Genomic DNA, 17,048 nt, shown 5'->3' on the forward strand with positions numbered 1-17,048 from the left:
ATCTATCTATCTATCTATCTATTATATAGTGCCTATCTATCTATCTATCTATCTATCTATCTATCTATCTACAGTGGTGTGAAAAACTATTTGCCCCCTTCCTGATTTCTTATTCTTTTGCATGTTTGTCACACAAAATGTTTCTGATCATCAAACACATTTAACCATTAGTCAAATATAACACAAGTAAACACAAAATGCAGTTTTTAAAATGATGGTTTTTATTATTTAGGGAGAAAAAAATCCAAACCTACATGGCCCTGTGTGAAAAAGTAATTGCCCCCCTTGTTAAAAAAATAACCTAACTGTGGTGTATCACACCTGAGTTCAATTTCCGTAGCCACCCCCAGGCCTGATTACTACCACACATGTTTCAATCAAGAAATCAACTTAAATAGGAGCTGCCTGACACAGAGAAGTAGACCAAAAGCACCTCAAAAGCTAGACATCATGCCAAGATCCAAAGAAATTCAGGAACAAATGAGAACAGAAGTAATTGAGATCTATCAGTCTGGTAAAGGTTATAAAGCCATTTCTAAAGCTTTGGGACTCCAGCGAACCACAGTGAGAGCCATTATCCACAAATGGCAAAAACATGGAACAGTGGTGAACCTTCCCAGGAGTGGCTGGCCGACCAAAATTACCCCAAGAGCGCAGAGACGACTCATCCGAGAGGTCACAAAAGACCCCAGGACAACGTCTAAAGAACTGCAGGCCTCACTTGCCTCAATTAAGGTCAGTGTTCATGACTCCACCATAAGAAAGAGACTGGGCAAAAATGGCCTGCATGGCAGATGAACAAGACGCAAACCACTGTTAAGCAAAAAGAACATTAGGGCTCGTCTCAATTTTGCTAAGAAACATCTCAATGATTGCCAAGACTTTTGGGAAAATACCTTGTGGACTGATGAGACAAAAGTTGAACTTTTTGGAAGGCAAATGTCCCGTTACATCTGGCGTAAAAGGAACACAGCATTTCAGATAAAGAACATCATACCAACAGTAAAATATGGTGGTGGTAATGTGATGGTCTGGGGGTTGTTTTTGCTGCTTCAGGACCTGGAAGGCTTGCTGTGATAGATGGAACCATGAATTCTACTGTCTACCAAAAAATCCTGAAGGAGAATGTCCGGCCATCTGTTCGTCAACTCAAGCTGAGCGATCTTGGGTGCTGCAACAGGACAATGACCCAAAACACACCAGCAAATCACCTCTGAATGGCTGAAGAAAACAAAATGAAGACTTTGGAGTGGCCTAGTCAAAGTCCTGACCTGAATCCAATTGAGATACTATGGCATGACCTTAAAAAGGCGGTTCATGCTAGAAAACCCTCAAATAAAGCTGAATTACAACAATTTTGCAAAGATGAGTGGGCCAAAATTCCTCCAGAGCGCTGTAAAAGACTCATTGCAAGTTATCGCAAACGCTTGATTGCAGTTATTGCTGCTAAGGGTGGCCGAACCAGTTATTAGGTTCAGGGGGCAATTACTTTTCACACAGGGCCATGTAGGTTTTGGATTTTTTTTTCTCCCTAAATAATAAAAACCACCATTTTACAAACTGCATTTTGTGTTTACTTGTGTTATATTTGACTAATGGTTAAATGTGTTTGATGATCAGAAACATTTTGTGTGACAAACATGCAAAAGAATAAGAAATCAGGAAGGGGGCAAATAGTTTTTCACACCACTGTATCTATCTATTATATAGTGCCTGTCTATCTATCTATCTATCTATCTATCTATCTATCTATCTATCTATCTATCTATCTATCTATCTATCTATTATATAGTGCCTATCCTATCTATCTATTATATAGTGCCTATCCTATCTATCTATTATATAGTGCCTATCATATCTATCTATCTATTATATAGTGCCTATCATATCTATCTATCTATCTATCATATAGTGCCTATCATATCTATCTATCTATCTATCATATAGTGCCTATCTATCTATCTATCTATTATATAGTGCCTATCATATATATCTATCTATCATATAGTGCCTTTCACATCTATCTATCTATTATATAGTGCCTGTCTATCTATCTATCTATCTATCTATCTATCTATCTATCTATCTATCTATCTATCTATCTATCTATCTATCATCTTGACAGAGGCTGGTTGCTCATGCCCAACATGACACCATAAACTGTCAAGTAGGTGGTGCCATCTATTAAATTCTGTGCTGCACAGGGTGACGATTTAGGAGATCAATGAATCTGAGTTTTCAATTTGTCATCTATTTTGACCACTGTAAGAGAAAGGAGGTGACAATGATAAAGAGTTGGGGTACCAGCCTGGTCACCTGTATAACTGAATTGCAAAGCAAAGAAAAAAAGAGGCAATAATTTCAGAGACATCTTTTCAGACGTGACTTCAGGTTGGAACTGGCAAAGATGGCAGAGCTTCCAGTTTTCAATCTTTTCCAGCAGGAAGAGGCGTGTCCAAGTGGACGGACACCGGAAGTGATGTCAGAGGTGTTATGGCTGCCAATCATCTCGTCTGCAGAGGGAGGAAGACAAGAGGCATTCAGACAGAGTGCCAACCTCTAGAGCGGTGGCAGAACTGCCCTTGTCCCCTTTGTGCCCGTTCGTGGCGCCACTTTGCAGAGATCTGCTTCCACATTGACATTTAAGAGTCTTTTTCTGTTGACGAGAGTCACAAAGCCAAATTCACATCATTGTAAATTTAATGTTTACTTTTTATGGACCCTTTGGACGGCTCTGCTTCCAGTGATCCCAGAACTGGGTGAAGGCCTGAGCAGATGGGGTCCAGTGGAGGTCTCTTTATTGATTTCAGTCCCTCGCTGCTTACATGTAACCTGAAAGGAAAGGGAAGGAGCCTGTCAGCCCTGATCTTTGACCCGATCACAAGCCAGACGTCATCTCCCACGTTTAGTGGACGGCTGTGGACCCTGAATCAGATGGACAGGCTCCCCGTAATGAAGGCCCATCCCGTGACGCCCCCAAAGATTGCTGCTTACACTCAGTTTTTCCAGTGAAAGACAAAGATTTACTGCTGAAAAAGGAAAAATTGTTTTTCCGGAGTCTGCTGAAGTCGCGGTTTGTGAAGCCTAATGGACATCGATTCCAGATAAATCATCTTTTTAAATATTTTAGTATTTATTCCGTCTTTTCAGCATACATAAATGTAATTTTTGCCTCTTCGCTTCCAGTCCAAGTCTGCACTCCCACAGCGGCTCTGATCGGCGCTCATTACTAACCTCAGGTTGCCGTCGTCCATTAATTGACTTGCCAGCTGGAAACAAAGCCAGTCACCTTGGAGGCCAGCGGTGTCATTTAACATTGAAATGGAAAATCGTCTCAGGCTGGGTAGTGAGCCTGGCACTACCCAGCAGTCCGCTGGTTACAGCTGGCACGTAGGAAGGAGGCTTAAAATTCTACATCTTCAATGATGCAAAGATGAAACAACGTTGGCACTGGCACAGCTTTTTAAGATGACATTTAATACACTTGAAAGTGACGAGAGACAAAAATCAAGTGAGGGAAAGGCCGATGAGGGTCTAGGAATGAATCTAAGGGGACAGAGAGACCGACGAAGAGGGGCTGCAGCTTCTACAAAGTCAAAAGACAGACGTGAAAGGTGCTATATAACTGATATAGAGCAGAGGCATGATATAAGAGATAGCGAGATATGAAAGGCACTATATAATATTAAGAGAGAGATAGATAGATAGATAATGAAAAGCGCTATATGATAGATAGATAGCATAGTTGGCAGGATTAGATAGATAGATAGCGTAGTTGGCAGGATTAGATAGATGATAGTGTAGTTGGCAGGATTAGATAGATAGATCGATAGATAGATAGATAGATAGATATGAAAGGCACTATATGATAGATAGATAGAAGTGAAATGCACTATATGATAGATAGATAGCATAGTTGGCAGGGATAGATAGATAGCGTAGTTGGCAGGATTAGATAGATAGATAGATAGATAGATAGATAGATAGATAGATAGATAGATAGATAGATAGATAGATAGATAGATAATGAAAGGCACTATATAACAATAGATAGATAGCGTAGTTGGTAGGATTAGATAGATAGATAGATAGATAGATAGATAGATAGATAGATAGATAGATAGATAGATAGATAGATAGATAGATAGATAGAAATGAAATGCACTATATAATAGATAGCTGCTGAAGGAATTTTGCATGGAGGAGTGGAATCGGGCAGGTATTCAAAACACCTACAAGAAGCCATTTCTGCTAAAGGGGACAATACCAGCTTCTGAGGCCCACGTTTTCCCCAGTAGACCACTCCATTGATTGACATTTTAGTTGAATAAATAATTGAAAAGGCCAATTTTTCCCTTGCGTTTTTCGTGAAGTGCATCCCCTGTACCTGTAGGCACCGTTTGCCAGTTCAAATATGTTGAAACAAATCCACCATTTCCATGGGGTGCACTTACTTTTTCACATGGCTAAAGGGCCAGCAGACCGAGTCCAGATACCTGAAGCTGTGATCCGACAGCAGCACTAAGCATTGCCCCGCCATGCTGCCCCCACCGTCGGATCACTGAGTCACTGTCATTTAATGTTACGCGGTGGCACACCGCCTCGGCTTCGCCACCCACAAAATCCAATCAATGCCAATTTGCTTAGCAGGGCCAGTGGGTTTGCATTTCAGGGGAGGCCGAGGTCACGCTGTGTGATGCACAAAGCAAATTATCCGCCTCACCGCGGAGTCACAGTACACACCATCCCTTCGTTATTTTGAGTCCTTCCCCTGGGACCTCCTCTATGCATCAATGGCCGCCTTCATTCCGAGTTCAAGTCGTCCATATAAATTGCGGCACATGCTGTGGTATCCGTTTCAGCATTTTGCCTGCCCAACATTGTGGGGCTCCCACATGCACTTGACGTTGTGTGGTTGACCCAGTGGGCTGCGTTGTTTTCTGCTGAAGGCTGTGCAGAGTTTGAGGGTTACACGGATAATGACTGCCAAATTGGGACTCGTCCGTTGTTTAACTATGCATGTTGTTAATTAGAGAGAGAGACGTCCTGCCGTCATTCTGAACTTTCACATTTAAAAAGCTCCGCACCCCTGGTAGCCAAATCTACAAAGGAGAAGAGTCTGAGGATGTCTTCCAAAACGTCGTGTCTTTCTGTGTTAATCAGCTGTTGACAGGCCATCAACATGGCTCTTTCATTTATGATGGAATTGCAGGAATCCCTGGATAATGGCGGGGGCACAAAGGGGAGGCGATCGCTAGCAAAGAGAATAAAGAAAGACGGCGGCAGTAACACGTCAGACAGATTCATTCAGGCAGCTCAGACGTCCTTTTATGAACGGGGCACACTTGCTTCGACGTTTGAGGCCAGTCACTAGCGGGAGTCTGATAACACATCGGAACGGCGGTCAGTCCTAACCTGCCTGGTGCTGTGCTGTGAACACAAAAAGAAAAGCAAAATGGGTGATTGGCTTCCCCCCAAAAGACCCACAAATCAGGCCAAGCCCTTCACTGGCCTGTATGGAGGTAGGCCTCACCTTAGGTAGCCTGACCCCAAACTCCTTTGGCAGGCAAGCCCACAATGACAGTTCAAAGTACTTGAAATGTTCTAAACATATATAGAAATGCCTCACAAGGGAGAGGAAACCACTAAACCTCTGGCCTAAGGGGCCAATTCAGAAACTTTATAGAGTAAACGAAGGAATTTGGTTCAATTAACAAAAGAAGCACAAAAAGGGTGTGCAGCCTGGTGAAGTAATCCATTCATCCGAATCCAAGAAACCCCAAGCAACAATCCAGTTGTCATATCTCAGCCAGGGGTCCTCGCCTGGGTGGGAGCTCAAAGTCTTTCTGGTTTCGATTTTGAGTCGTCGTGTTGTGATGACGTTACTTTTGTTTATTGTCTGCTTTGTCTTCTCTGCCTGCGTTATGTGCCACGTGTTTTGTGGGTGGTCCCTCCCCTAAGAGGCGGGGCCACCTGTCAATCACCGCCCTCCTTTACATCTGGAGGGTCTGCCGGTTCATTTTGAATGCGCGTGGGAGTTTGGGTGAGTTCTGTGCTCATTGTGAATTACTGGATTGTTTGCCCCGTCTTTGGACCTCTTTGTTTGCCCTGGATGGCAAACTCCATTTAGTTTCTTTGTGCTCTACGGAGCTATTTTGTGAGAAGGAGCCTTTTGCATGGCCCTTCTTGTATCAAGCTGGGGTGTTTGACGAGATGAAGTCAGCGATGACAGTGGCACATTCACGACTTACTGATTTCAGACACCAGAATGGGTCCACTTTGACCCAAAGGACTTTCTAAGGGTTAACAAACTCAATTTTGGTCTCATAAAACACCCTGATAACTTCTCACTACACAGCAAGACCTTGACGTAGGCCTGTAGGACGTAATAAGGACGACTCTATAATGAAGGACACCTCGAGTGCGTCTGTTAGTCATTGGCTACCGTGTAAGGCCAGAGCATAGCGAGCGCTCCGCTGGTCTTCATACGCCTGCACAAATGACCGACCGTACATTATGAGCCACCCGTAGTGCCCCCGCTAGTCTCAAACTATTAAATACCAAGGCCTGAACAAAAGGCTTTGTTTGATCTTTACGAGGCCTGCAGGAGCCAAGACAGCACCACAGCGGGGGCTACCAATGCGTATCTGTGAGACCCCAACTGCAATCTAACAACAGCTTAACAAACCCTCTGAGTCGTCTTCATAAGCCTCCTTAATAAAATGAGCTGCCAAAAGTGCATCTGTTAGTCACAAACAAAGGTGGATTAAGCCCCCCACAGACCCCTGGTTGACAAAGCTCCTTAACTGAGAGCTGATCGTACTTTTAACAGTTCAGCACGCGGACGCCAGGCCGTTGAATACAGTGGGGTACCTCTCATTTTTCATTTCAGCATGAGACTTCATTGCCCCCCTTTGATCATTACAACTCGCAGATACTCGATCGTTTCATTGAGTGTGGGGGTCCCCTTTGCAGAAGCAGGTCCTTTCGAAAGTAAAGTGTTGCACCCCTGCAGTGTATTCCTCCTCACAATCTTCAGCATCACTAAGCATGCATCTATTGTATGCCATTTGGCACGGTATTTGGTAAAAGTAGTGTTAAAATTTGTGATGTACCATCTGTTGGAATGACAAATGCAATGCGTTTTATTACTACAAATATATGTGATGTCCCATCTGTTGGAAAGACAAATGCAATGCATATGCCTCTGTTATATGCCATTTGGTATGGTATTTGATAAAAGCAGTGTTAGCGTTTGTGATGCACCACCTGTTGGAATGATGAATGCAATGCATTTACTACTACAAATATTTGGGAGGAGCCATCTGTTGGAAAGAGAAATGCAATGCATATGTCTGTCTTATATGCCATTGGGTATTGTATTTGGTAAAAGCAGTGTTAATGTTTGTGATGCACCATCTGTTGGAATGACAAATACAATGCATTTTATAACTACAAACATTTGCGATGTGCCATCTGTTGGAAAGGCAAATACAATGCATATGTCTCTGTTATATGCCATTTGGTATGGTATTTGATAAAAGCAGTGTTAATGTTTGTGATGCACCACCTGTTGGAATGATGAATGCAATGCATTTATTACTACAAATGTTTGGGACGTGTCATCTGTTGGAAAGACAAATACAATGCATATGTCTCTGTTATATGCCATTTGGTATGATATTTGGTAAAAGCATTGTTAATGTTTGTAATGCACCACTTGTTGGAATGACAAAATGCATTTTTTACTACAAATATTTGTGATGCACTATCTGTTATATGCCATTTGGTATGGGATTTGGTTACTGTTTGTGATGTGCCATCTGTTGACATGACACAAACATAACAACCGGACACACACAGACACTTACCCTTTTATTAAGGTGGCTATTTAACAAATTAGATGAAAGCTGAAGTCACAGGTGCCATTGGAGTGTTCTGGTGGAATAAAAGTCTATATGGAGAGCGGTCACCGCAGGTGCCAAACTACTTACTCTTTATCCTCTAAACAGAGTGTGAAGTTTGTTTCTTCCACGTGATGAAAACACACTAACTCCACAGAGACAGGGACCAGGCCAGGATTTGAACCCACAGCCCATGGTACTAAACACAGGATCACTGCAGTTTTAATGAAGCTCAGTTAAAATTGCCATCAGCCTGAGTGTCACGCAGTGACAATGGCTGTCAGTACGTCGTATCGACGGCTGCTGTTTGGCAGAGCGGTATCTTAAGCCATTGAATGACACGTCCACTTCTCCTGACATTTACGTATTTTCTTGTTGTCGAATGTCTTGATTGCATATCTTTTCCCCCTCATTTGATCACGTAGAGATACAAGGACAGGCATTGTGTGGCACACTGGCTCAGGGATGTCAGGGATGCGAGGTGGCACTGTGGGCCAGTCAGCTGCCGTCAAGTTCTCAATTGCTCAAGGGTAAGCTTTGTTCTGCCTGGCACACTCCATGCTTGGTACTTCTAAGAAATCTGCTAGAGAGTCTCAATAACTGCCGGCTCTGCGTGTAGCAGCAGGGAGCCCATAGCACCAAAATCATCTTATTTACCAAGAAGCAGAACAGATTTCTAGAATGTAACTGTTCCCTTTGATCTGAATGGGTAGGAGTGGCAGAATGTGGGCATCAGGACATCGATATGAGATGTGTGTGTGCACAGTTTAGTGGTGGCTTTGTCATGTAATCTTCTGTCCTTCGGTACACGCTGTGCTCGAGCAGCTTATAATGTACCACTGTAATATGGCATAACATGACATGACATGACATAAACTGGCACGACATGCCCTAACATAACATGACATGGCTTAACAACAAAACACGACTTAACAGAGTAATGTGGCATGACATTACATGATATGACATCACGAGCCCTGACTTGACATGACACAAAATAACACGACATGACATAACAGAACCTGACGTGACACAACACAATATAACATGACCGGACAAAACGTGGCATAACATGACATAATATAATATAGAAGCATGACATAACATGGCACTGCATAGCATAACATAACACGAGAAGGCATGACATGACAAAACATGAACTAAAACGACATGACAGTATGATGTAACATGATAAATACACACATGGCAGAGCATAAGGTGCCCTAACATAACATGACATGGCATGACATAACAAAGCACACCCTAAAAGTCCACTTGCCATTAATCTCAAGTTAAACAAAGTATGTAAGGCAGCAACTAATGAAGAAAGCCACCACTGCAGCCCTTTGTGGTCTGAGTGTGAAACTCCTGTAATACCCTGTCTTGTGTGTTTGTGAAATCACGCATGTCACCGTCTGCTGCTCCTTCCTGCTTGCAACGTAACACAATGCCAGCACTTGACGCTTCACAGCGAGTTCTTCATTTTGCACAGATGGAGAACTAAAACCAACTGAAGAAGGTCACAACCTGGGGGGGAATCACCAAAAATCCTGGACCTGAAGACCACCAAGAGGAGATAGATAGATAGATAGATAGATAGATAGATAGATAGATAGATAGATAGATAGATAGATAGATACATACAGTGGTGTGAAAAACTATTTGCCCCCTTCCTGATTTCTTATTCTTTTGCATGTTTGTCACATAAAATGTTTCTGATCATCAAACACATTTAACCATTAGTCAAATATAACACAAGTAAACACAAAATGCAGTTTTTAAATGATGGTTTTTATTATTTAGGGAGAAAAAAAATCCAAACCTACATGGCCCTGTGTGAAAAAGTAATTGCCCCCTTGTTAAAAAATAACCTAACTGTGGTGTATCACACCTGAGTTCAATTTCCGTAGCCACCCCCAGGCCTGATTACTGCCACACCTGTTTCAATCAAGAAATCACTTAAATAGGAGCTGCCTGACACAGAGAAGTAGACCAAAAGCATCTCAAAAGCTAGACATCATGCCAAGATCCAAAGAAATTCAGGAACAAATGAGAACAGAAGTAATTGAGATCTATCAGTCTGGTAAAGGTTATAAAGCCATTTCTAAAGCTTTGGGACTCCAGCGAACCACAGTGAGAGCCATTCTCCACAAATGGCAAAAACATGGAACAGTGGTGAACCTTCCCAGGAGTGGCCGGCCGACCAAAATTACCCCAAGAGCGCAGAGACGACTCATCCGAGAGGTCACAAAAGACCCCAGGACAACGTCTAAAGAACTGCAGGCCTCACTTGCCTCAATTAAGGTCAGTGTTCACGACTCCACCATAAGAAAGAGACTGGGCAAAAACGGCCTGCATGGCAGATTTCCAAGACGCAAACCACTGTTAAGCAAAAAGAACATTAGGGCTCGTCTCAATTTTGCTAAGAAACATCTCAATGATTGCCAAGACTTTTGGGAAAATACCTTGTGGACTGATGAGTCAAAAGTTGAACTTTTTGGAAGGCAAATGTCCCGTTACATCTGGCGTAAAAGGAACACAGCATTTCAGAAAAAGAACATCATACCAACAGTAAAATATGGTGGTGGTAGTGTGATGGTCTGGGGTTGTTTTGCTGCTTCAGGACCTGGAAGGCTTGCTGTGATAGATGGAACCATGAATTCTACTGTCTACCAAAAAATCCTGAAGGAGAATGTCCGGCCATCTGTTCGTCAACTCAAGCTGAAGCGATCTTGGGTGCTGCAACAGGACAATGACCCAAAACACACCAGCAAATCCACCTCTGAATGGCTGAAGAAAAACAAAATGAAGACTTTGGAGTGGCCTAGTCAAAGTCCTGACCTGAATCCAATTGAGATGCTATGGCATGACCTTAAAAAAGGCGGTTCATGCTAGAAAACCCTCAAATAAAGCTGAATTACAACAATTTTGCAAAGATGAGTGGGCCAAAATTCCTCCAGAGCGCTGTAAAAGACTCATTGCAAGTTATCGCAAACGCTTGATTGCAGTTATTGCTGCTAAGGGTGGCCCAACCAGTTATTAGGTTCAGGGGGCAATTACTTTTTCACACAGGGCCATGTAGGTTTGGATTTTTTTTTCTCCCTAAATAATAAAAACCACCATTTACAAACTGCATTTTGTGTTTACTTGTGTTATATTTGACTAATGGTTAAATGTGTTTGATGATCAGAAACATTTTGTGTGACAAACATGCAAAAGAATAAGAAATCAGGAAGGGGGCAAATAGTTTTTCACACCACTGTAGATAGATAGATAGCGTAGTTGGCAGGATTAGATAGATAGATAGATAGATAGATAGATAGATAGATAGATAGATAGATAGATAGATAGATAGATAGATAGATAGATAGATAGATAGATAGATAGCTTTTTTTGTCCCCAGGGGGTGAGCCATTCTCTTCCTGTCCAGGGGAATTCCTTATTTGGTCAGCTGTGTCCCTCTACTCCACCCCGACCCCCCCCTTAGCCCCCAGCGTATAAATACTTTTTTTGTATGTCGATTGTGTTTATTTTCATTATCACTGATGGTGTTAACTGACAAAATGCAATTACGTCTCCAGGCAATGAGACGCGTTCATAGTTTGCCTTAATTGCTTTTTGCTTCTGTCCTTCCTCATAGATGTGTAGTTAAGACTAAAAAGATCAGAACGTGACATTAATCATCACATTAGGGGGTCAGAGTCGACCAGCCCAGTGGAGCCGATACGCTGCTACTTGAAGTGGTCCGTGCCGCGGGTCCGCCGACTCAGCACTGACTGACGGAGTGGAGAAGGCTACCAGCTGTACCAGAAAAAAAAGAAAAGATCTTTTTTTGCTTTAATTGTGAATTACTTTGTGTGTGTGTGCGTGTGTGCTACTTTTTCATGAAAGGCGCTATACAAACCACTTAAATTCTGCTTTTAATGGTGGCATCGTCAATTGAAGGAACACATACGTCCACCAAATATTGGGGCGCAAACTGGGTCGTCCCTTTAAATAACTAAAATAAGCCGCCGCCACACGGTGGTGCAAACAGCACAAAACAAAAGAAGGTGGTCTCAGCTGGCGATTCAAGGGGCTGAAGAGCTGTCACAGGGTCAGGCCGGAGCTCCATCTGTCATCTGCTCTTCCCAAAAGGGGGCGGAGTGTCTCAGCTTAATGGCTGTTGGACCAGGAGGGGCGGAGTCAGTTGCCCTCTGAGCTGCGGATGGATAAAGAGTCAACATCGTCAGTGGCAGTGCCCCCTTGTGTCCCACAGTGGTAGTGCTTACCTCTGATGAGCCCAGAAGGTGACTCTCTGACGTGCATGTGTGACAGTGGACAAGAAGCCCCCTTAAGCTGACCCTGTGTCACAAGCACATCCCATAATGCTCACCCCTGGGCACTTCAGCAATGTAAAACTGGAGGCTTCACCCTGTGAGGGCTTCACAAGAGTGCCCTCCTGTGTCCGTGCAGGTCCTGGATCAGATAGTAAAGAGACCCCCTAGCCCCTTGACAGTTACTATTGTGAGTCTTTTTGATGAGGGAGTAATACACTTATAAATGGAGAACGCAGACATACGTATGACAAGCTGAGAAAGTCTTCAGACCCCCCCCCGGCACTTTTTGCACTTTCTTCACTTGTTTGCATGTAACAGGAATCGGGGTCCTCCTCCATCAGGACACTCGTCCATTCGTGTGACATAACTCATCATGATGTTCTTAAAGCCGCTTAATCTGATTCAGGGTGTAAAAATAACAAAATAAATTTTAACAAAGTAATAAGGGCGCCTTGTTTATTGACTCAGATGATCAAATGACACAATAATCCAAGCACGCGGTTACTTAGCAACCAGCCCGATGAGTTATGTGCGGCGCGCGTTCGCCGTCGTGAAAAAGAAAAAAAAAAATCACAAAAAGAAACCTGGTGGGCTTCATCGCTCCAATAGGAGGGCAAGAGCAGGTGAACCCCCCCCCCAGTACGACAAGCCTAATACCCCCAAAGTGCCTCTGAAGGACACGGCCTTGTTAATAACTGAACTGTCAGTATGAACATGCTGGAGGCTGGAGATGGTGTTTCGTTTATTTCTTTTAGGTTGCATCACATGAATATGAATAGGAATCTTTAGATGTTCCAAATCTAAAGAAAATAAAATGCAGAAAATAACGTAAAATTCACAAACTTGCCCTCCCAGCCCCATTTGGTATGAAGTAGGGGGGTCAACTGTGAAATGGACGCCCATCAAACCCAGGCCAATTGAGAGAGACACCCATTAACCTGAGAAGGCTGCTTTTGTTGGGGGGTGGGGGGGGTCACACATCACATTCACCCACAGATGACAGAAATGAAACATCTAGGATTTAAAATAGTGGAACCCCCCCCCCCCCCCCCCCCCGCCCCGCCAGGTGACAGGTAGCAGCACATGAAGGAGATATGAGCTGAGCACCTGAAGAACAAACACCTGCGACTGTACGGGGGTCCCAAGGACTGAGTTTTAGAGTCAAGCTGCAGACCCCCACAACAGCCTGCTGTCACGCACGTGCACATAGGGGACAGCTGAAGGGCTCTGGTGACTGTAATTACACCGCCACACCAGGGGCTGGCGCTGTGTTTTAACGCCTTTCTCTCTTCCTCCCTCTACAGAACGCATGATTGACAGGTAGGATATCTCTGACATCACTCCAGTGTGCGCCCACCTGGACCCGCCTCTTCCTGCCGGGAGGACTAGTTCTGTTCTCAACTCTTGTCGGAAAAGACCTTTTCACTGTTTATTTGATTTTTTCATTGCAGTCCAAGTATACGGGGTGTCAAGTTGGACCCCCAAATCTTTTTCGCTGTCTTGTCATTCTCTTACACCTTCTAAGCTATCATCATTGACCCCCAGTATTACTGTTTACTGTGCACCATCGATTGGAATGAATCTTGTAATACATGTTGTAATAAATTGCACTGCATTAATCATTCCAACAGATGGCACATCAGAAACATTTGTGGGAATAAAGTGTATTTCATTTTTCATTCCAACAGATGGCGCAGCACAAACGTGAGCTGTGAAGCAGCAGCGCCTTCCACTATGGCGCCCTAAAGCCAGCCATACAGGTGAGCATAAAAACTGAATTCACGTTCAGTAAAGGACCCTTCTGTTTGTTTGGATTGGCAGTGCTGCTCCATTTAATGAAGGTACATTCTTAACCTGGCATTCCTTCCATTTCTTGCTATTACTGGCCCGTTGTTATAGTAACACATCTCACCGATTAGGAGGATAACAAGAATTTAATGAAATTCATCCTCAAGTAGATAAAGGCTTTAGAGACACACGACAGTCAGAGTCGGAGGAGCTCTTAATGTCTCCAGGGGGCTTACCTGACATTATGGAAGGCAGCGCCATCTGGGCTGCTGTTCAATTGAGTCTAATGGACTGGGCACCCCTGCGAAATCTGTGACCAGCAGCATTAGCCGGTGCCACTAATGCACTTGGGCGAGCCACCTTAGCCGAGATGGCCACTGGACCGTCCTCCTGTATTACCCGCTTCAGTCTGAAGCTGCGGCTGCTCTGAATGTAAAGCGTCTGGTGACATACTGAAATAATGACACACCCGCTGCACAAGTGTGGCATTAGTGGCGCACGGAGACGTCGTCACCTACTGCATGGCACAAGTACATTTTTTTTATCTTTATCTATGACTGGGAGCCTCCGGACCACAAAGAAAAGTGAAGACACGGCACCTGAGGTCACTCTGCCGAGGTTATGGCAATGTCATCTAACGTCACCGCAGCTCTTCCTGACAGACATGGCATGTGCTTGAAGGACCCAAAGCCCACTAACATGGAGCTGGACGACTTGCCACAACAGATCTTTGTGACTTTCAGTCAGCCTGTGCAATGTGCCTTAATGTCACAGCAGTGTGTGTCTCCCTGCTTTTCCTGTCCATGGAGCTGAAGCCCACTAACATGGCATAAGAAGCTGACATGTCTAATTCATTGGTTGTGTGAGTCCAATGTGTGTGGCCACATCACTCCCTGCAGTGACAAGGACCCACGCTATGCTGACAGCAGCACATGTCCATGTTGACGCTTGATGTGAGGCACATTCCCATGTCACTGGCCTGCTGTGACAAGGACCCAATGCCAAATTTCAGCACCAAGGTCTAATTCAAAGGCCACATTACAACATAAAATGCCAACTGAGACCAACATCAAGGCTGAACGCCTAGAGGCTTGTGAGGACTTGCATGACAGACAGACAACCCACCCATCCATCCAATCATCCATACATCCATTATCCAACCCGCTATATCCTAACTGCAGAGTCACGGGGGTCTGCTGGAGCCAATCCCAGCCAACACAGGGCACAAGGCAGGTAACAAACCCCGAGCAGGGCGCCAGCCCACCGCAGGGCACACTCACACACACATCCACCTACACACCAAGCACACACTAGGGACAATTTTAGAATTGCCAATGCACCTAAGCTGCACGTCTTTGGACTGTGGGAAGAAACCCATGCAGACACAGTGAGAACATGCAAACTCCACACAGGGAGGACCCGGGAAGCGAACCCAGGACTCCTAACTGCAAGGCAGCAGCGCTACCCACTGCGCCCTTAGCTTTTTATATACTGAATATATAGATTTTAATGTCACATCATAAGATCCTGACAGGCCCAGATAAGGACCCGCTCACCACCGCTCACGCCTGCCACAAAACATATAGTAGAAGCTAAGCCACACCCCCTTTCCCCATATGCCAACCCTCCTAACCCTAAACCCCGCCCCAGAAAATGCACAAAAACTTCAGAATAAACTCCGCCCTGTTAGATAGCCCAGCCCTCTTTTTTTTTTTTTTTTTGTTCTTTATTTCGCCTTATACAATTTCTTGTATTAGGAATTTCTTAGTTTTCGCATACCCCTTGGGGTCAGAGCGCAGGGTCAGCCATTGCACAGCACCCCTGGAGCAATTACAGGTTAAGGGACTTGCTCAGCAGAGTAGGATCTCTTTTGGCAGTGACAGGGATTCGAACTGGCAACCTTCTGGATACCAGCACAGATCCTTACCCTCAGAGCCACCACTTTTCTTTAACAATGGTGCAGAACATAAATATGTACAGATAGTAGTGTCTAAACCCCACCCATCTCCAATAGTGAAGCCCCCACTAACCCAAAGAGTGGAACCTGAAAATGCACAAAAAGAGAATAAACTCCACCCCCTCTCGTAGCTCAGTCTTCCATAATTAAGGGGTGGAACATAAATATGTATAGACAGGCGCATATAAACTCCGCCCATCTCCTGTAGAGAGCAGAACATAAATATGTACAGATAATGGTGTCTACACCCCACCCATCTCCAATAGTCCAGCCCTCCATAACTCAGAGATAGGAACTTGAAAATGTATGAAGAGGAAAGCATAAACTCCTCCCATTTCCCATTGCCAAGCTGAACCAATAGTTAGAAAATGAACATCTAGAGGCAGCAGCAAATAAATGTCACCCATACCCTGTAGTCCAGCCCTTCTTAAACCAGAGGGCAAAACATAAATATGTAGAGACAATAGCATCTAAACCCCGCCCATCTTCAATAGTGAAGCCCCCATGAACCCAAAGAGTGGAACCTGAAAATGCACAAAAAGAGAATAAACTCCGCCCCCTCTCAGAGCTCAGTCTTCCATAATCAAGGGGTGGAGCATAAATATGTAGAGATAGGCGCATATAAACTCCGCCCATCTCCTGTAGTCCAGCCTTTCTTAACCACTGAGCAGAACATAAATACGTAGTGAAAATTGCATCTAAACTCCGCCCATCTCCAATAGTGTAGTCCTCATTAGCTTAGGGAATGGAACCTGAAAATGTAAAAATAGTCAGTAACAAACTCCTCCCCCCCTTCCCAAAGCCCAGACCAACCAAAGGGTGGAACATAAAAATGTACAGACAGGAGCAAATAAACTCAGCCAAATCTCCTGCATTCCAGCCCTCCATAACTCAGAAATAGGAACTTAAAAATATATGAAGAAGAAACCATAAACTCCTCCCATTTCCCCATTGCCTGGCCATGCTGAACCAATGGTTGGAACATGAACATCTACAGCCATTAGCATGTAAATGCCACCCATATCTTATATTCCAGCCCTTCTTAACCAAGGGGTGGAACATAAATATGCACAATTGTAT

Source organism: Erpetoichthys calabaricus, chromosome 8, assembly GCF_900747795.2.
Source record: "Erpetoichthys calabaricus chromosome 8, fErpCal1.3, whole genome shotgun sequence".
In the NCBI taxonomy this organism is placed as follows: Eukaryota; Metazoa; Chordata; class Cladistia; order Polypteriformes; family Polypteridae; genus Erpetoichthys; species Erpetoichthys calabaricus.